Raw genomic sequence first — 19,678 nt, 5'->3', positions numbered from 1 at the left:
ATGGTGGAGAGGTCTGACAGAATGTGGTGACAGAATGTGGTCCATTGGAGAAGAGAGTGGCAAACCACTTCAGTATTCTTGCCTTGAGAACCCTATGAACAGTATGAAAAGGCAAAAAGATAGGACACTGAAAGAGGAACTCCCCAGGTCAGGAGGTGCCCAATATGCTACTGGAGATCAGTGGAGAAGCAACTCCAGAAAGAATGAAGGGATGGAGCCAAACAAAAACAACACCCAGTTGTGGATGTGACTGGTGATAGAAGCAAGGTCTGATGCTGTAAAGAGCAAAATTGCATAGGAACCTGGAATGTTAGGTCCATGAATCAAGGCAAATTGGAAGTGGTCAAACAGGAGATGGCAAGAATGAACGTCGACATTCTAGGAATCAGCGAACTAAAATGGACTGGAATGGGTGAATTTAACTCAGATGACCATTATATCTACTACTTTGGGCAGGAATCCCTTAGAATAAATGGACTAGCCATCATAGTCAACAAAACAGTCTGAAATGCAGTACTTGGATGAAATCTCAAAGATGACAGAATGATCTCTGTTCATTTCTAAGGTAAATCATTCAACATCAGGGCAATCCAAGTCTATGCCCCGACCAATAACGCTAAAGAAGCTGAAGTTGAACGGTTCTGTGAAGACCCACAAGACCTTTCTAGCACTAACACCCAAAAAAGATCTCATTTTCATTATAGGGACTGGAATGAAAAAGTAGGAAGTCAAGAAACACCTGGAGTAACAGGCAAATTTGGCCTTGGAGTACAGAATGAAGCAAGGCAAAGGCCAAAAGAGTTTCGTCAAGAGAACTCAATGGTCACAGCAAACACCCTCTTCCAACAACAAAAGAGAAGACTCTATACATGGACATCATCAGATGGCCAATATTGAAATCAGACTGATTATATTCTTTGCAGCCAAAGATGGAGAAGCTCTGTACAGTCAGCAAAAACAAGACTGGGAGCTGACTGTGGCTCAGATCATGAAATCCTTATTGCCAAATTCAGACTTAAATTGAAGAAAGCAGGAAAACCACTAGACCATTCAGGTGAATCCCTTATGACTATACAGTGGAAGTGAGAAATAGATTTAAGGGACTAGATCTGATAGACAGAGTGCCTGATGAATTATGGATGGAGGTTTGTGACATTGTACAAGAGACAGTAATCAAGACCATCCCCAAGAAAAAGAAATGCAAAAAAGGCAAAATAGCTGTCTAAGGAGGCCTTACAAATAGCTGTGAAAAGAAAAGAAGCAAAAGGCAAAGAAGGAAAGATATAAGCATTTGAATGCAGAGTTCCAAAGAATAGCAAGGAGAGATAAGAAAGCCTTCTTCAGGAATCAAAGCAAAGAAATAGAGGAAAACAACAGAACGGGAAAGACTAGAGACTAATTTTCTCTTCAAGAAAATAGGAGATACCATAGGAACATTTCATGCAAAGATGGACTCAATAAAGGACAGAAATGGTATGAACCTAACAGAAGCAGAAGATATTAAGAAGAGGTGGCAAGAATACCCAGAACTGTACAAAAAAGATCTTCATGATCCAGATAATCACAATGGTGTGATCACTCACCTAGAGCCAGACATTCTGGAATGTGAAGTCAAGTGGGCTTTAGAAAGCATCACTACAAACAAAGCTAGTGGAGGTGATGGAATTCCAGTTGAGCTATTTCAAATCCTGAAAGATAATGCTGTGAAAGTGCTGCACTAATATGTCAGCAAGCTTGGAAAACTCAGCAGTGGCCACAGGCTTGGAAAAAGGCCAGTTTTCATTCCAGTCCCAGAGAAAGGCAATGCCAAAGAATGCTCAAACTACCGCACAATTCCACTCATCTCACATGCTAGTAAAGTAATGCTCAAAATTCTCCAAGCCATGCTTTAGCAATAGCTGAACCATGAACTTCCAGATGTTCAAGCTGGTTTTAGAAAAGGCAGAGGAACCAGAGATCTAACTGCCAACATCTGCTGAATCATGGAAAAAGCAAGAGATTTCCAGGAAAACATCTATTTTTGCATTATTGACTATGTCAAAGCCTTTGACTGTGTGGATCACAATAAACCGTGGAAAATTCTGAAAGAGATGGGAATAACAGACCACCTGACTGCCTTTTGAGAAACCTGTATGCAGGTCAAGAAGCAACGGTTAGAACTGGACATGGAACAACAGATGGTTCCAAATAGGAGAAGGAGTATGTCAAGGCTATATATTGTCACCCTGCTTATTTAATTTACATGCATAGTACATCATGAGAAATGCTGGGTTAGAAGAAGCACAAGCTGGAATCAAGATTGCCAGGAGAAATATCAATAACCTCAGATATGCAGATGACACTACCCTTATGGCAGAAAGTGAAAGAGAGCTAGAGAGCCTCGTGATGAAAGTGAAAGAGGAGAGTGGAAAAAGTTGGCTTAAAACTCAAAATTCAGAAAACTAAGATCATAGCATCCAGTCCCATCATTTCATGGCAAATAGATGGGGAAACAGTGGAAACAGTGTCAGACTTTACTTTTTGGGGCTCCAAAATCACTGCAGATGGTGATTGCAGCCATTAAATTAAGATGCTTATTCTTTGAAAGGAAAGTTTTGACCAACCTAGACAGCATATTCAAAAGCAGAGACATCACTTTGTCAACAATGGTCCGTCTTGTCAAGGCTACAGTTTTTCCAGTAATCATGTGTGGATGTGAGAGTTGGACTCTAAGGAAAGCTGAGTGCCTAAAACTGATGCTTTTAAACTTTGGTGTTGGAGAAGACTCTTGAGAGTCCCTTGGACTGCAAGGAGATCCAACCAGTCCATTCTAAAGGAGATCAGCCCTGGGTGTTCACTGGAAGGACTGATGTTGAAGCTGAGACTTCAATACTTTGGCCACCTGATGCAAAGAGCTGACTCATTTGAAAAGACCCTGATGCTGCAGAAAATTGAGGTCAGGAGGAGAAGGGGACGACAGAGGATGAGATGGTTGGATGGCATCACCGACTCAATGGACATGAATTTGGGTGAAGTCTGGGAGTTGGTAATGGACAGGGAGGGCTGGCGTGCTGTGGTTCATGGGGTTGCAAAGAGTCGGACATGACTGAGTGACTGAACTGAACTGATTTAGACATGTTCTCAAGGGCAGTCTTTTTTGGACATGCAGGGCACCTTCCTGCTGGAACTTGAGGAGTCCTTTGTCTTCCAGCTCCTGGTGGTTCTGTGTCCAGGGCCCCTCCCTAGAGTGGGTGGAGTGACCACACACTGTTCCTCCCCAGGCTCATCCTGCCTCCCCTCCCACATAGCTATCAAGACTGCTTACCTCCCAGAATATTTTGGCTTGAAGTTACATTAAAGCGAAGTTATTTGGGGGGGAAAAAAACCTAATCATATCCAGCTTTTTCTTTCTTTTTACATTATTCTGCCTCCTAGGGTAAACTCAGCATTAAATAAACACTTCAAATATATTTTGTATGACTTTAGTTGTAAACTGCTTTACATGCTGGCAGAGCAGTGCTCCGGTGACCTGACAACAAGCCCAGGACTTCTTTCTGACCATAAGTAGAGGGCACTGGTGTCCATCCTGAGCAGCCCCTCCATGCTGTCCCTTAGAAGGATAACCATGGCTGAAAAGTGTGGACACTTGTCTATGGTGAGCAGAGATGGAGATGGTGCTGTGTTCTTACAGTTGGATAGTGGTTCTCACCTGGGCTTCCTGGACTAGCAGCACAAGCATCCCCTGGAATGTGCTAGAACTTCAGGGACTTGGGCCCCGTCCAGTCCTCACAAACTCTAGGAGTGGGGCCTTCCAGGTGACTGGGATGCCGGCTAAAGTTTGAGAACTCCTGGCTTTAGTTATTCCTGTGCTATTGATTTTCTGCATCAGATTCCCAGTATGGTGAGGCTTTAAATTTAGTCTTATTTTTATATAAAATAATTGCCAGACTTTCATTAAGTTTGAGAAGCAAAGCACCCTGTAAATTCAGGGCCCTAGCTGAGAGCTGTCGAATGAAAAAAAGTTTGTTTTTTTTTTTTTAATAATATATACGTAAAGCAAACTTTTGCAGAGCTTTAGGCTCTAGACCCAAACTTCCCGATTGATCTGGGTTCCTGTCCACTGACTTAGCTGATTAGTTAGACAAGTTCCTTAAATGCTCTTGCCTCTAGATCTCTTATCTACAAAATATGATAATCTGTAATTTATAGCACTGTTGGGACAAGTAAGGTAAAGCATTTAGAATAGTGCCCAGAGTAAGTGGATTAAAAATGTTAGACAGTTTACTGTGATTCATAATATTTTATACAGGAAACTATAGGTTTTCCTCTAAAGATGATGAGGGAAATAATAACAATTTCAGATCGGGAGTTGTTTATTGGAATGGTACTGCCCAGGTGATACATGGAAATAGGTGTGTTGGTGAGGGCTGAGTTGGAGTTATCTTATGGACTCAGGAATGTAGGCAACTGGAGTGCCTGCTACTGTCATTTAGAGAATAGAGAAAAGAGAGGCTAAAGGTTGTTCGCTGAGAAAGAAGGGACCACAAAACAATACATATCTTTCCCTAAATGCCAATAGCTCCCTAGTTGAGACACATTACCACGGGAACCCAGCTTGAAGACACAGTGAAAAGTCTCTATAGCTGAAGAGGCAGCTTTTAAATTATTATTATCTTTAAGGTTATATAACATTTGTCTTGAGAAATAGAACACTAACATGAAAATGGCTTAAATGGTATGGTAGAGAAGAATATCAGCAGGCATTTTTATATATTCATTTTCAACTAGTTACTCAAGAAGAGTGTTCTTACACAAACCTAGTGAGTCAGGAAAACAACTCTATTGAAGTTTACAGAAGTAAATTCAGTATGCCCGTAGCATGGCTTAGTATGCCACCTGGGTTTAAATATAAAACTACAACAGCCTCTCTTTAGGAAATAAAGTAGGTAAGCAAATACATTTTTTGAATTATTGGAAACAAAACAATTTTTGAGATGTAAAAAATTTTTATTTATTGGTTTGAAGGCTAAACACATTTTTTCCCTAAAGAATATTTGTGTATTGTGAATTGTTGGTAATCACATTAATTGCAAGGCTTTTCTCTGATCCAATTAATTATTATTTTCCATTACTAACACCAGTTGGTGGCTGTCCTAGACTTAAAAGCTGAGAAATAAACATTTCTTGACCTACAGATAAGAAGCTTAACAGTAAATTGAGATAGAGAAAATTTTTTCTTGTTGGAAGGTGCATTCAAGTAAGTTATTCTTCAAGGTAAAAGAGATTTATTTTCTTTAATATGTTCAATTCTAAAAAAATATATACAACAGCACTATCCAATAGAAATATAATATCAGCCACAAATGCAAGGCATACAACTAATTTTAAATCTTAAGTTTAAAATTTTTCTAGTAGCCATATTAAAGTTAAAAAAATAGGTGAGATTAACTCACTAATTTCAATAATATATTTTATATATCCAAAATTCTATTTCAAAATACAATCAATATAAAACTGTTGATATATTCTTTGTTTATACTGAGTCTTCAAAATCCATTATGTCTTTTACACTTAAGGCACATCGCCATGTGCACTAGCCACATTTCAAGTGCTCGGTAGCCTTATGTGGTTAGAGCCTACCGTACTGGACAGCAGAGGTCTCGAGGGTCTTCATCCCCTACCAACTCTTTCCAAACCTTTTGTCTATTTTGTTTTAAGGATATACATGCCTTCATATATCCTACTGAGTTTTAAAAACTTAATGAAGAACCAAATAGTTATTGTAGATACCAGCTCATTATTATTCTCTCTGACCTCAAGAATCTCACATAAGAATGAAAGAAGTAAAACATATATAGAAATAACCATAAGACACAGAATATGATGAATAAATTAAGAATTAAAAAATGATGCCATAGAATGTATGTCCTGAAACAATATTTCTTCCATGCCTCTATTTTGCATCATCTTCCTCCCTATTCATATTTCCACATCAAATCATTTCTTCTCACTGTATAAATAAGTGATAATGGGAATTTAATTTATCATGGTTTCAATGAAGTCAAATAAAATCAAATATAATCCTCATTTTAATAATCACATGAACCTAGGGAACTCTAGAATATATTTTATATGATAAAAAACATATATCCCAAAATAAAAAAGTCAATGCTAGCAATCATCCAGAGAACATTATAAAGAAAAATAAAGAAGAAAAAACTCATTAGGAATAATTTACTCCCAAAGAAATTGTTATGGCATCATTATCTTCCACTTCCTAGTTCTTAGTTGGTAGAAAATAGTCATTCATTGTTACCAATATCAAGTTCTACAGGAAATGTCTGACTGAGTAGTTCCTCCTCCTGCCAAGTCTGTGTACTCCTTTTGTGATGTTATACACAGGAATTCTATTATGTCCTCTTTTTGTATACATAAATACTCTTAGCAACAAGAAAAAAAGCTAAATGGATTTACTCTGTGCTGTCTCTGAGATTTAAAGCTTATCTGTAAGAGGTATATGTAAATGCCAATGTTTAATTCAAGAGTTATTCAACTGAGGACCTTTAAGAATGAACAGATATATTTGCATCTCACATAAGTGGGGAACCACTTGGGGATACAACTTGCAGCTGAATGTCGAACATTATAACTGGACTGTTTTCTTGTACTTGAAGTACAAAAGACCTGTTTGACATATCCTTCTGTTATTTATACTAAATGAATGATGCTTGGAGTATTTACTGTTGGAGGGTACGTGTCTCCCAAATTATTTACTCAGCAGGCATGAATTGGGAAAGGAGGGAAGATCCAATGGCCAAATTTCTGTGGATATGAAGTAGGGTTTCCCAAAGTGTTGAGGACAGAGATTCAGACTATAGAGTTTTGAGAAAGAAGGTCCTCTTTGAGAGGTAGGAACACCTACCTGGAGAGCATTATGGCTAAGAACTAGATTGAGTCCATAAGAGAACTCCCACAGGTGGGGTTTAACCCCTGTATACTTGCCATCAGAATAAGGAAAGAATCATATTTAGAAAACAGTTTAAAACATGGAAACCATTATGTATTTATTTCACACTTCAGTGAAATCTGACACACCTGGCCAACCTTCAGTTGACGTTGGTGGAAGAGCAACGGAATGGAGCAAAGAAGGAGAGATGCGGCTTGCTTTGTATCCGTCTCCTCAGCCCAGGCCCGCACATAGCACATAGTGGGAGGAGTGGCAGGCTGCTGGAGTTTGGGAATCCTGCACAAAGGAAGGGCTGCGCCTCGGTGAAGTTAGAGACCACACGGAGGCGCATGAACCCCGGGATGGCGTTTTCAGATATGGGCGAGAAATGGATATAGAACAACCTTCCTTTTTCTTATACATTCAAAGGAGGGTACTTTTATTAGAGAGATGATGTAGCATGTAAAAGGGAGGCTGGAGGAAGATGCACCTACCTTACACTACTGTTATCCATAATTAGGACAAGATAGTGATGAACAAGTTGAGCTCTTAAGTTAGGACAGATGTATGCTTGTATCCCATCTCTACCAATAAATAGCTGTGTGAACCGAGGCAAGTATCTGCTCTTGGTTTTCCATCAATAGAAGGGAAATAATATTAATATCTCTTTTGTAATGTGAGAAATAAATAATACATAAGTTTTTAGTATAGTACCTATCACAGAGTCAAATGTTTAATATTATCTAATATTGCAATTGGTCTTTTTACTTTAGTCTTTATATTTTTATGTTTATATACTGACTGTTTAGTACATTAACACTCAGAAAATAATTTGATATATCATGTTGAATAAATATATTTCCATGCTGTGGAGAGGGAAAAAAGAAATTGACCATTAAGGGGATGTTCTGAAATGTAAAAGCAAAAGACTGTTACTTTCAGCTGAAGTTTCTGGTACTTAAGAATTCTCTATTCAAGTTGTAAATTACTTTCAAACTATATTTCTTTAATTTTTAATTATCAGTAATCACTGACCCTGAGAAAATGTGAGCCATATATAAGAAGTCATCTTTAGAGAGGTTGTAGTTGAAACATGTAAATAAATCTAGGAAACATGAAGACAGCCAAGACAGGGTAAACAGGAGACAGACTAGAAGTTTTAGAGAGCTGAAGAATAAAAAGAAGCACAGTATGTTAGAAGCAAAAATAGAACTTCAAGGAAGAAAAGATAATTAGTTTCAAATTCTACAGAGAGAAGAGAACTGGCAGGATTGTTACATTAAATTTGACAAAATGCTATATTGAAAGAATTTTTTCAAATAACCAGAAAGTTTTTATAAATATCAGTATTAGGCTATTTTCCAAGAACTTTGAAAAGGTGGGAATAGATAGTGAAAAAATAAACCACAGGAGGTAAGTAAGGGAAAGGATATTTTTGGTACACAGGAAAGCCAATCAGTTTGGAGGTGGAAGGAAATTTGCAGGTTGGCACTAAGGTTTTAAGGACTTCCAAGTGTTTTTAGTACCTGAAGGGACATAAAACCACTGAACTCAAGAAAGGGGCCCCAACATCTCAGTAATAAATCTTACAAACAGTCTAAATACAAAAAGGAGCAAGTATATGTTTCTCACCCTCTGTTCAGTGTGGGCCTATCTGCTTGGGGTTGTGCATAACAGTTCCCAATTCACAAACCAAAGCCATCAATATCATTTATCTGGATTTACTATCTCTGACAAGGCTGCGCAGACTTATAGGTCCCTTCGGTTTCCTTCCTAAACTCCCTGTTCTGAAAAACAGTACATCCTCTTAACAATCAAAGAAATTTCTCTTCAACTAGTACCAGAGAGAAACTAGTGGTACAATTTGTTTTTCCTCTTTGAATTTCGTAAAGTATACAAAGGTTTTGAAAAGGGTTGAGAGAATCTTTCATCCTGCCCCCTCCCCCATATCAGTTATAATACTCATACTAAGCTTTGTAGAGAAGAATCTTCAGAGTGATCATAATCATCAACCTTAATGTGTGTCTTAGAAGATGGAAACTTAGACTGACCGACACGTCCAAGGAAATTAGCCACTGGACAGCAAAGCTCCTCACTGAATCTGTGCTTTCTAACTGTTGGTCAAGGGTTTTCAAATTAACCAGACTGTCTCCTAGTTTTTGAAATGACTAAATTCTTAGTGATGTGCATGCTCAGTCTCTCAATTGTATCCAACTCTCTGTAACCCCATGGACTACAGCCTGCCAGACTCCTCTGAATATGAGATTTTCTAGGCAAGAATGCTGGAGTGGGTTGCCATATCCTACTCTAAGGGATCTTCCTGACCCAGGGATTGAACCCACATTTCCTGCGTCTCCTGCATCAACAGACATATTCTTTACCACTGAGCCACCAGGGAAGTACAAGACAACAAATTGTGGAATGTTTTACTGGAGAACTGAATCTTCCTATTATCCATGAATATATTTCTAGTAGGCAAGATTCTCTTCAATCCTTCCTACTTTAGACCTTGACGCAAACTGTTTGCTCTTTCAAGAAAAATTATCCTGTTTTTCCTGAAACCCATCATATGATAAGGTCTCCTCACATTTCATACTGAAAACTGCTTTCTTATGTAGAATTCTGTAACATTCAGACACAAGTTACCATACTCTCTATTTCTATACCATGTTTTAATAATTATTTGTGGATCATTATTTAAAGTCAGTCTTACAGACTGGACTTCAGCCATGTGCATCCTTTTTCTGTTCTTCAAAAATGCCAAGTGCACTCCTGCCTCAGGGCCATTGTGCTTGCTCTTCCCTCTACCTGGAAATTTCTTTCCTCAGATGTCCACCCTCTTCCTCCATCCCTGCTACAATGTTACTAAGGGAAAGCCTGACCATGCTAATATAAAATCTCCTTCTCCCTGTTCCATCACTCAATATTTCCTTGATTCTGCTTTAATATTCTTTATCATGATTATTACCATCATCTATATTATTATTATTAAATATGTATATATATACATATATACTTAATATATCAGTATATATATAAAGCTTCCAGATGGTGCAAGTGGTAAAGAACTTGCCTGTTAATACAGGAGATGTAAGAGACATGGGTTTGATCCCTGGGTCGGGAAGATCTCCTGGAGGAAGGCATGGTAACCCACTCGAGTATTCTTGCCTGGAGAATCCTATGGATGGAGGAGCCTGGCGGGTTATAGTCCATAGGGTTGCAAAGAGTTTGATATGATTGAAATGACTTAGCATATATATAAGTATATATATATATATATATATATATATATATATATATATACACACACACACACACATTCTAAAAAATGTTGCTGTCTTTCTTCTACAACTAGAATAGAAGCTTCATAAGAATTGAAACTGGGCTGTTTTTACATTGCTATTTCCCTAGGATCTACAAAAATGCTTGATACATAGTACATGCTCAATAAATACTATAGCTGTTGAATGTATTACTAGATTAGTCATACTTCCTATTTCACATTTCTGTTTTGATTACTTGTACAAAATCAACACACTAAAAAGTGAACTGTGAATTTAAATTCATATTCTATATTCACACTGAATTTCATTTACTAATACATTCAAAATGTTTTTCAAAATTGTAATTTTTTTCAGCATTATTTTACAAATTTATAAACTACATTGAGAAATTGATTTTTTTGTAAGCTGGAGATACAATGAATTACATCAATAACAGCAAAAAAAGTTAGACAAAAAGTTAGACAAAAGCAGTATAATCCAAATGAACTAAAACATGTTTCCTGAGATGGTAAAAGTAAAAGAGCATTGCTCAGTCATGTCCAACTCTTGGTGACCCCGTGGACTATACAGTCCACAGAATTCTCTAGGCCAGAATACTGGAGTGGATAGCCTTTCCCCTCTCCAAGGGATCTTCCCAACCCAAGAATCGAATCCAGGTCTCCCACATTGCAGGCACATTCTTTGCCAGCTGAGCCACAAGGGAAGACCTTAGATGAATGTTAGCTAAATTATCAATTCAGTGCCTATGGTCTATGTGCAGCCTTAAAAATGCAATCATTTAGAAAAAAAATGATGTCTTCATAAAATCATCATCTCACATTTCAGATTTATTATGGATATGTAAATAAAAATTGTTTCAACTTCTTTTCTTCTAAAATGACCAAAATACCCAGCCCATTTGCTAGACAACCAGTGGTTTAACAGATTAGATATTTTTAAAATAAGAGCTTCCCTGGTGGGCTCAGATGGTAAAGAAACTCCCTACAATGCAGGAGACCCGGGTTCAATCCCTGGGTCCAGAAGATCCCCTGGAGAAGGGTATGGCAATCCAATCCAGTATTCTTGCCTGGAGAATTCCACAGACAGAGGAGCCTGGTGGGCCATAATTCATAGGGTCTCAAAGAGTCAGACACAACTGAGCAGCTAACACTTTCACTTTCCCATATAAAAACCTAGCTCAGTTCAATAATCCATGCCTCCTTATTATCTCAGGTTTTGCATTTTTTTTAAAGCATGTTTTATAGATAATATGTCTGTCACTTGTTTCATCAGGATATTGATGACAGCTATATCCAGTCAGCCACTTCAGCTAGACAACTAATAATCAATTATTACAGAACATTCTGCTGGGGAAAAATGGACTGGACTTCAGATGGACAAGATTATTTTATTGTAAAGTTATTCAAAAGAAGAGAAACAAGGGTAATAAAAATTCAAGAGAGAGGCATACTTAGAACATTTTTTCCAGACCATGAATTATTTCATAGGATATAAATGAATAAAACATATGAAATAGCTTTCATAGACTACAAAGTTAAAATTTGTATAAATGCATATAAATATAATATAAATATATAAAAAATACAGATATAAATGCATTTATATCCATTTATTCATACGCTTATTCATCTATTCAAAAAATAATTGAAAAACTATTACACGCTAAGCACTAGGGATCTACGAATGAAAAAGATCATCCTTGAGTAGAAAGGTCATACTACAGACTCTCTCTTCTTAAATATTTATTTTTCTGCTGATATTTTCCTGTCAGTATTCTACTCAAATATCTTTACTGTAAAGTATCAAAATAATCTTTTGAATTCCAGAGAAGGTATCATATATATGTGATTATACTGTTATTTTTAGGGGTTTTTTTGGTCACTAATTATAACAATAGTTTACCAATTAGAAATAACTTATTCAAAAAAAAGATTTATAACTACTATTCATAAATAAATCTAGGCTAAGACAGCAGAATAAAAGGATCCACCTAATAAGTATTCTAATGTGATTCAAAGGACACATATTAGAAAGGTAGCAGCCCACATGCAAAAGTAGTAAAGGAGAATTACATTGCTTAATGGTTTGATGGATGTGTGGACTATCCATTTAAATGTTTAAATGGCAGTGTTTTGCAAATGGAATGCATTAGTGCTTAAGCACCAATATCACCTGAATAAATCCAAGCTTATAAGAGAACAAGCCTGGATACTCTTTTTGTATATGTATAATCCAGGTGATTTTCTACAGATAATGTGACACAATATTCCTTACCCTGAAACATGCTGCTGGCTAAATAAAGCAAGAAAGTATCACCTGTTCTTGCTAAATTGAAACACATGTAATAACTGTGCACCTTCTAACAAAAAAAAGACATCAAGGAAAGTTTGAGTTTAGTACTTTTCAATTTTGTTTGAATAAGAGTATAGAAATAAATTATTTTCTTTCTTCCTTTATCTACTTATATTGAATTTTGAATACTTAGTGTTTGGTTGTCTATAAACATTAAAATATTACTATAGCCAAAATCATCGCTTTCACATTAACAACAACACTTTCACATTAACATATACTCTTTCATAAGCCGATTGTCTAAAATTCTTACTTGAGGTTTGCTCTCAGCCGTAACAGATTAGTTAATACTAGGCTATCTCTCCCGTGAACACTTCTAAACTAGAAAAAAATGTATGCAGTCCATTAAAGAATATTTGAGAGGGGAGACAAATGGAATACTTGATAGTGGATTATATCTTGGACAAGGGGATTAAGAAAACTAACATGACAAAAGTTTAATATGTAATGTGATTAAATAAATAAAACATCAATATAAAATTTTTTCTTTGAAATTTATACTGTAGCTATGTAACAGAATATCTTTCTTACTAGTGCTGCTGCTGCTAAGTCACTTCAGTCGTGTCCGACTCTGTGCAACCCCATAGACGGCAGCCCACCAGGCTCCTCCATCCCTGGGATTCTCTAGGCAAGAATACTGGAGTGGGTTGCCATTCTTCCTAGTAAATGCATACTATTTAGTAGTAAAAGAGCATTGCTCAATCATGTCTAACTCTTTGTGACCCCATGGACTATACAGTCTATGGATTTCTCCAGGCCACAATACTGGAGTGGGTAGCCTTTCCCTTCTCCAGGGGATTTTCCAAACCCAGGGATTGAACCTAGGTCTTCCATGTTGCAGGCAGATTCTTTACCATCTGAGCCACAAGGGAACCCCAAGAATACTGGAGTGAGTAGCCTATCCTTTCTTAGTGGATCTTCCCGACCCAGGAATTGAACAGGGGTCTCCTGTATTGCAGGTGGATTCTTTATCAACTGAGCTATCAGGGAAGCACTAAAAGAGCATTATATCTCCAATTTACTTGTCAGTGATTTAGGGAAAATATATAACTATATTAAGCCCTGTGTATCTGTGTGTAGTACCTGTGTTTTACTGTGTGTATATATAGAGAGAATGATAAAGCAAACAGAAATGCAAAATATATACACAAATATTGAATCTGAGCGAGAATGTTTAGAATTTAATTGTACTGTTCTTCCAATTTCAAACTAAGTTTCAAATTATGTAAAAAAATTAGAAAGAAAAATTCTTACTTTGTAACAGAAGTGCATCTATGAAAAAATTTATACATGATACAAAAAATATCTAGAAACCAAAAAGGGTGTTTTAATAGATATCTCAAGGAATTTCTGAACATTATGACAGAGTATCTAAGCCTACTACTTGATGAAAAATGCCCAGGAAAATAGATTCAAAAAAGATAATAGGAGATCCACAGGAATAAAATTCAAATTCAAATTGCAGCCTATGTGGTAAAGAATTAAATATACAAGCAACAATTTCTATTGTTTAGGCTTTGATGAATGAAGTATTTATTTTTAAACTGAAATTTCTGAGTAAGATAGCTACTTTTCTCAACTGAATTTTGCTAGCACCAGTTAGGATTTAATATTTATATTATTTTTATTCACATCTATTATGAAGATGGACATTGATCAATGATGCAATTATTTATTCCAGAGTGAAATTAACTTGTATCTAAATGGACACTATATGGGTCCATCACTCAGGAATGTACAATTTAGACTGAACAATAAAATTATGCTTTGCCTCCATCATACACAGAAGCCCAATTTTATTAGGCCTTCAATTGCCGTTACACATCATTACCCAACTGGCTAAGCTACTAGCCCATGAGTTTCAAAGAAACGCATGGGATTTTGCCACATAACTCCTACCAACAAAATTCTTGCTTTGTGCAATGAAACTATAGGGTTCATAGATTTTTGGAATGGAAATGTCTCATTAGATCATCCAGTTCATTATTTTGAAAGATTATTACTCATTACATGGTCTCTATTCCCAAGTGGTTTACCCAGTCAGATTTTTAACTTCTGTGCCATTACAACGTGCTCTGCTGACTTCTGAAGACCACTTTATAATGCCCCACAGATTTCTTTATAGCCTACATGTATATTTTCCTCAAAGAACTTAAAGGATCAAGTTCCAAATTTTCTTTTATCTCCATAAAAACTAAATCTCTCCACTGAATTTTTTAATGTTTTTTTTTCTTTCTACTGAGACTCACAATGTTTTGCTTCAAATTTGCACCACAAACAAAAAAGAATACCACTGGTAAGGTTTTTTTAAAATGCTTATGATTTCACTTGCCAAGAAATATATACCATAGAAATAATATAGCTGTAAATGCTTCAGCCATTGAGAAGAGTCCCATTAATAACTACTTGAAAATTAACACAACAACAATATTGTTCTCCAGAGTAAAATTTCACAGCAAAATCAATTTTAATTTATTGCAACTCCATGAATCACATCACGCCAGGCCTCCCTGTCCATCACCAGCTCTGCAGTTCACTCAAACTCACGTCCATTGAGTTGGTGATGCCATCCAGCCATCTCATCCTCTGTCATCCCCTTCTCCTCCTGCCCACAATCCCTCCCAGCATCAGAGTCTTTTCCAAGGAGTCAACACTTCACATGAGGTGGCCAAAGTACTGGAGTTTCAGCTCTAGCATCATTCCTTCCAAAGAAATTCCAGGGCTGATCTCCTTCAGAATGGACTGGTTGGATTTCCTTGCAGTCCAAGGGACTCTCAAGAGTCTTCTCCAACACCACAGTTCAAAAGCATCAATTCTTTGGTGCTCAGCCTTCTTCACAGTCCAACTCTCACATCCATACATGACCACTGGAAAAACCATAGCCTTGACTAGATGGACTTTTGTTGGCAAAGCAATGTCTCTGCTTTTCAATATGCTATCTAGCTTGGTCATAACTTTCCTTCTAAGGAGTAAGCATCTTTTAATGTCATGGCTGCAGTCACCATCTGCAGTGATTTTGGAGCCCAAAGAAATAAAGCCTGACACTGTTTCCACTGTTTCCCCGTCTATTCCCCATGAAGTGATGGGACCAGATGTCATGATCTTCGTTTTCTGAATGTTGAGCTTTAAGCCAACTTTTTCACTCTCCTCTTTCACTTTCATCAAGAGGCTTTTTAGTTCTTCTTCACTTTCTGCCATAAGGGTGGTGTCATCTGCATATTGATATTTCTCCTGGCAATCTTGATTCCAGCTTGTGTTTCTTCCAGTCCAGCGTTTCTCATGATGTACTCTGCATATAAGTTAAATAAGCAGGGTGACAATATACAGCCTTAATGTACTCCTTTTCCTATTTGGAACCAGTCTGTTGTTTCATGTCCAGTTCTAATTGTTGCTTCCTGACCTGCATACAGGCTTCTCAAGAGGCAGGTCAGGTGGTCTGGTATTCCCATATCTTTCAGTTTCCTCAAATCAAATGAGATTTGAGAAGTCTTATATCACATCTTTATGTCAAAACTAATGGGGCAAATTTTATTTATTTCAGTTACATTTTTGCATTATTTATGAACTGGCATTTTAGAAACTGTCTTGTATTCTTATTTAGGTCTTACCTCTAATCATGGGTTCCACAAAAGGATCTGAGATCAAGTATTATAGTCACCATCAAAGCATTCTAACAATTAGTAATTGAGTTTCACTATTAGTTAGGCTATGGTTTTTCCAGTAGTCATGTATGGTTGTGAGAATTGGACCATGAAGAAAGCTGAGTGTGGAAGAATTGATGCTTTTGAACTGTGGTGTTGAAGACTCTTGAGAATCCTTTGGAATGCAAGGAGATCCAACCAGTCCATTCTAAAGGAGATCAGTCCTGGATGTTCATTGGAAGGACCGATGTTAAAGCTGAAACTCCAATACTTTGGCCACCTCATGCAAAGAGTTGACTCATTGGAAAAGACCCTAATGCTGGGAAGGATTAGGGGCAGGAGGAGAAGGAGACGACAGGGAATGAGATGGCTGGATGGTATCACCAACTCGATGGACATGGGTTTGGGTAGACTCTGGTAGTTGGTGATGGACAGGGAGGCCTGGCACACTGTGATTCATGGGGTCGCAAAGTGTCGGAGACTGCTGAGCGACTGAACTGAACTGACTGATTTCTATTATTCTCATATTAGTGTAATACAAATATAATCTTGTGATTGTGTCTGGAAAACATTAGTGCTCTCTTAGAGAATATAAATTTAATCTAATTATTTGGCTTTCATTTTTAATCATCCTGAAATATTTATTTTCAAGTGTTCTAAATAGTGTATTAATTAAATGATTTAATTTCTATTTTCTTAAGTATATTTTAATTTAATCCATAAAGGGTATCTCAATATATTCCCTGTTAAAAATAGTACAAAACATGTATTCTTACTACAGTGCAGGACATATAATATTTAAGAGAAAAAATTAAGTAAAATAGTTAAATCTCAATCATGTATGAATAACAAAATAACACAATCCTCTCCCTGACTCTTAAGAAAAAAATTCAAACCCACAGTTATGAATTTCTGATAAAAGTTTACAGAAAATCTGCATTTTAATTGATAAATTTATAATCATATTTAATCGTAAGGATAGCTCTCTGTTAAATAGAAGCTGTAGGAAATATCTAAAGGTAGAAAGCAAATAAGAAGCTCCACAGTAATCTTCAGTTGCAGACAATAATTCTACCACAGAATAATAGACCAAACTCATGAATGAATTATCCATATTTTTAGGAAAGCCAAGACACTGAAATAGAACCAACAAATACAATATGCAGAATTTACATCTAAGAAAAGAGACTTAAAAGAGTAATCATAACAGTAATATAAAACAAATGCATTTCATATGTGCATAAAGATAAAGAATGAAGCATATTCACAATGAAGTACAGCAATAAAGCAGGAAAAGTTAAGAAAAGCATCACTTACAAAGGTATAAATTTAATTTAAATTTAATTGTTGAATTTAAAATGTCCTCGGATTTTTAAATGGCAGAATGGACACAAAGACGTAGTGTCTTTGAAGTTCAATCTGAAAAATCATTCCTAAATACCATTAATACCATAAAAGTTGACAAATAAGAAAAGTATCAAGAAGTTTCAATATCTTTTACTTACTCTCTAAAATGAAGACTTACTAATGAGATTTTACTTTCCAAAATAAATGTGAAGAAAGAAGACCATGAGCATCTACTAATGAGGTCACACAAGTCAGCTTCTTGGTTCAGAGAGCACAATGAAGGGCAAAGAGAAGTCCATCAGGAGGGCAGTTTCCACACAATGGCCTTTGTCCAGTTCTAATTGGATTGTCTCTTTCTTGCTGCCTTGCAAGGTACAAAATTTTTTTGTCTTCTCCCAGTTTGCAGCTGACCTTTTAACTCTCTTTGTAGTCCCTTTCCACCCACAGAATGACTTGATTTTTATAGAATTATAATTAGAACATTTCTCTCTACATTGTTTTTCTTTTTAATTAAGTTGTCTGTGCATGCTGACTCTTTACAACCCCACGGACTATAGCCCACCAGGTTCCTTTGTCCATGATATTTTCCAGGCAAGAATATTAGAGTGGGTTGCCATTTCCTCTTCCAGGCAAGCTTCCCGACCCAGGGATAAAACCCACATATCCTGTGTCTCCTGCATTGGTAGACAGATTCTCTACCACTGGTCCACCTGGGAATTAAATTATTCTAATTCAATATTTTTGTAATCCACACAGAAAGCGTCTGCTTGTCTCATTCTACAGATTAATAACACAGCCTTCAAGAGAACAAATAACACATCTGTGAATTTTCATTCAGACGTTTTGAATCCAAAGCCTACACTCTTACATTTTATGCTATACGACCCATATTGAATAGTTTGCTGTACATAGCTGTACAATTATACATGTCTCTAAAACTCCTAAATTTAGACTTACAGTATCAGACTGTATATATTTGAAATTTTGATGAATATTGCCAAATCTCTTTCCTTATCTTTCTACTCACTTGTTATCTTTGAGTACGATCATTTAAAAGGAATATTATGCTAATCTTATAAGTTTAAGTGATGTTATGATATTATCTTAATTTGTAAACATTTAGTTTATGAGTTAAGTTTAACATATCAAGATTTGTGGACAAATAGTTATTTTTTCCCCCTGGGGGATTTTTTTAAAATATATTTTCTCCTCTTTCTACTTGGCAGGTATTGTTTTTTTTTTTTCAGTACTGATTTGAAAATTAAACATATTTCCTCCTTGTCAATACCTGTTCCCTTCACTGCCATTTTGTTTTTATTTTCATGTTATTTATTGTTTTTGACAAATGAAAGATAAAATTTCCATATAATTTATTACTTTTTTCTTTATAATTTTCTTTTATGGATTTTGTAACATACAAAATTCTGTTATGTTATTGCTGCTATTGCAAATGGTATTTTTATTATATTTTAACTGATTATTAATTATTGTGTGTAAGCTTTTGAAAAATAATCATGTGTCTATCTCCTTAATAAAATTATTTTATTATTTCTTATAGGTTGTTCAGTTTTTCCTCCTAGAGTAGCAAGTACAAATCATATCATTTAGAATAATTAGAATTTTGCTTCTTTCCATTGATTTTTTTCTATGAACTAATTGCATGGCATAGCAATTTTAGAATAATGTTAAATGATAGTGAAAGTAACAGTCATTCTTTTTGACCTTTATGGTAGAGGGAAGTACTCTAATGTTTTACCACTATGTGAAGTATTGTCTTTCATTTCGAGATACACTTCAATATTTAGTCCAAATCCATCAGTTCCTTTTCATAAAGAATTTTTTAAAAAATAGATGTTACTGTTTCTCAAATGTTTCACTAATATTCCACTGTATATATTTATAAAATGTATTATATTATATAATCAGTTTGACTTCCTATTTGTCAAATAGAACATTATATTACCATTAATTTCCAGTTCTAAGATAACTGTATCATTAGTTAAACATTGTATTCTGTGAATATAGCAAAATTTATTTTAAAACTCTCCTGTTGTACATCTGGATAATTTCCAATTTTCTTCTATTATAAATCAATATTGCAGGACCATTCTACCTTTCTAGATTCTACT

The sequence above is a fragment of the Ovis aries genome, chromosome 7 (genome assembly GCF_016772045.2).
Source record: "Ovis aries strain OAR_USU_Benz2616 breed Rambouillet chromosome 7, ARS-UI_Ramb_v3.0, whole genome shotgun sequence".
Lineage (NCBI taxonomy): Eukaryota > Metazoa > Chordata > Mammalia > Artiodactyla > Bovidae > Ovis > Ovis aries.
The sequence above is the reverse complement of the archived record's forward strand: the minus strand, read 5'-3'. Positions refer to the sequence as shown.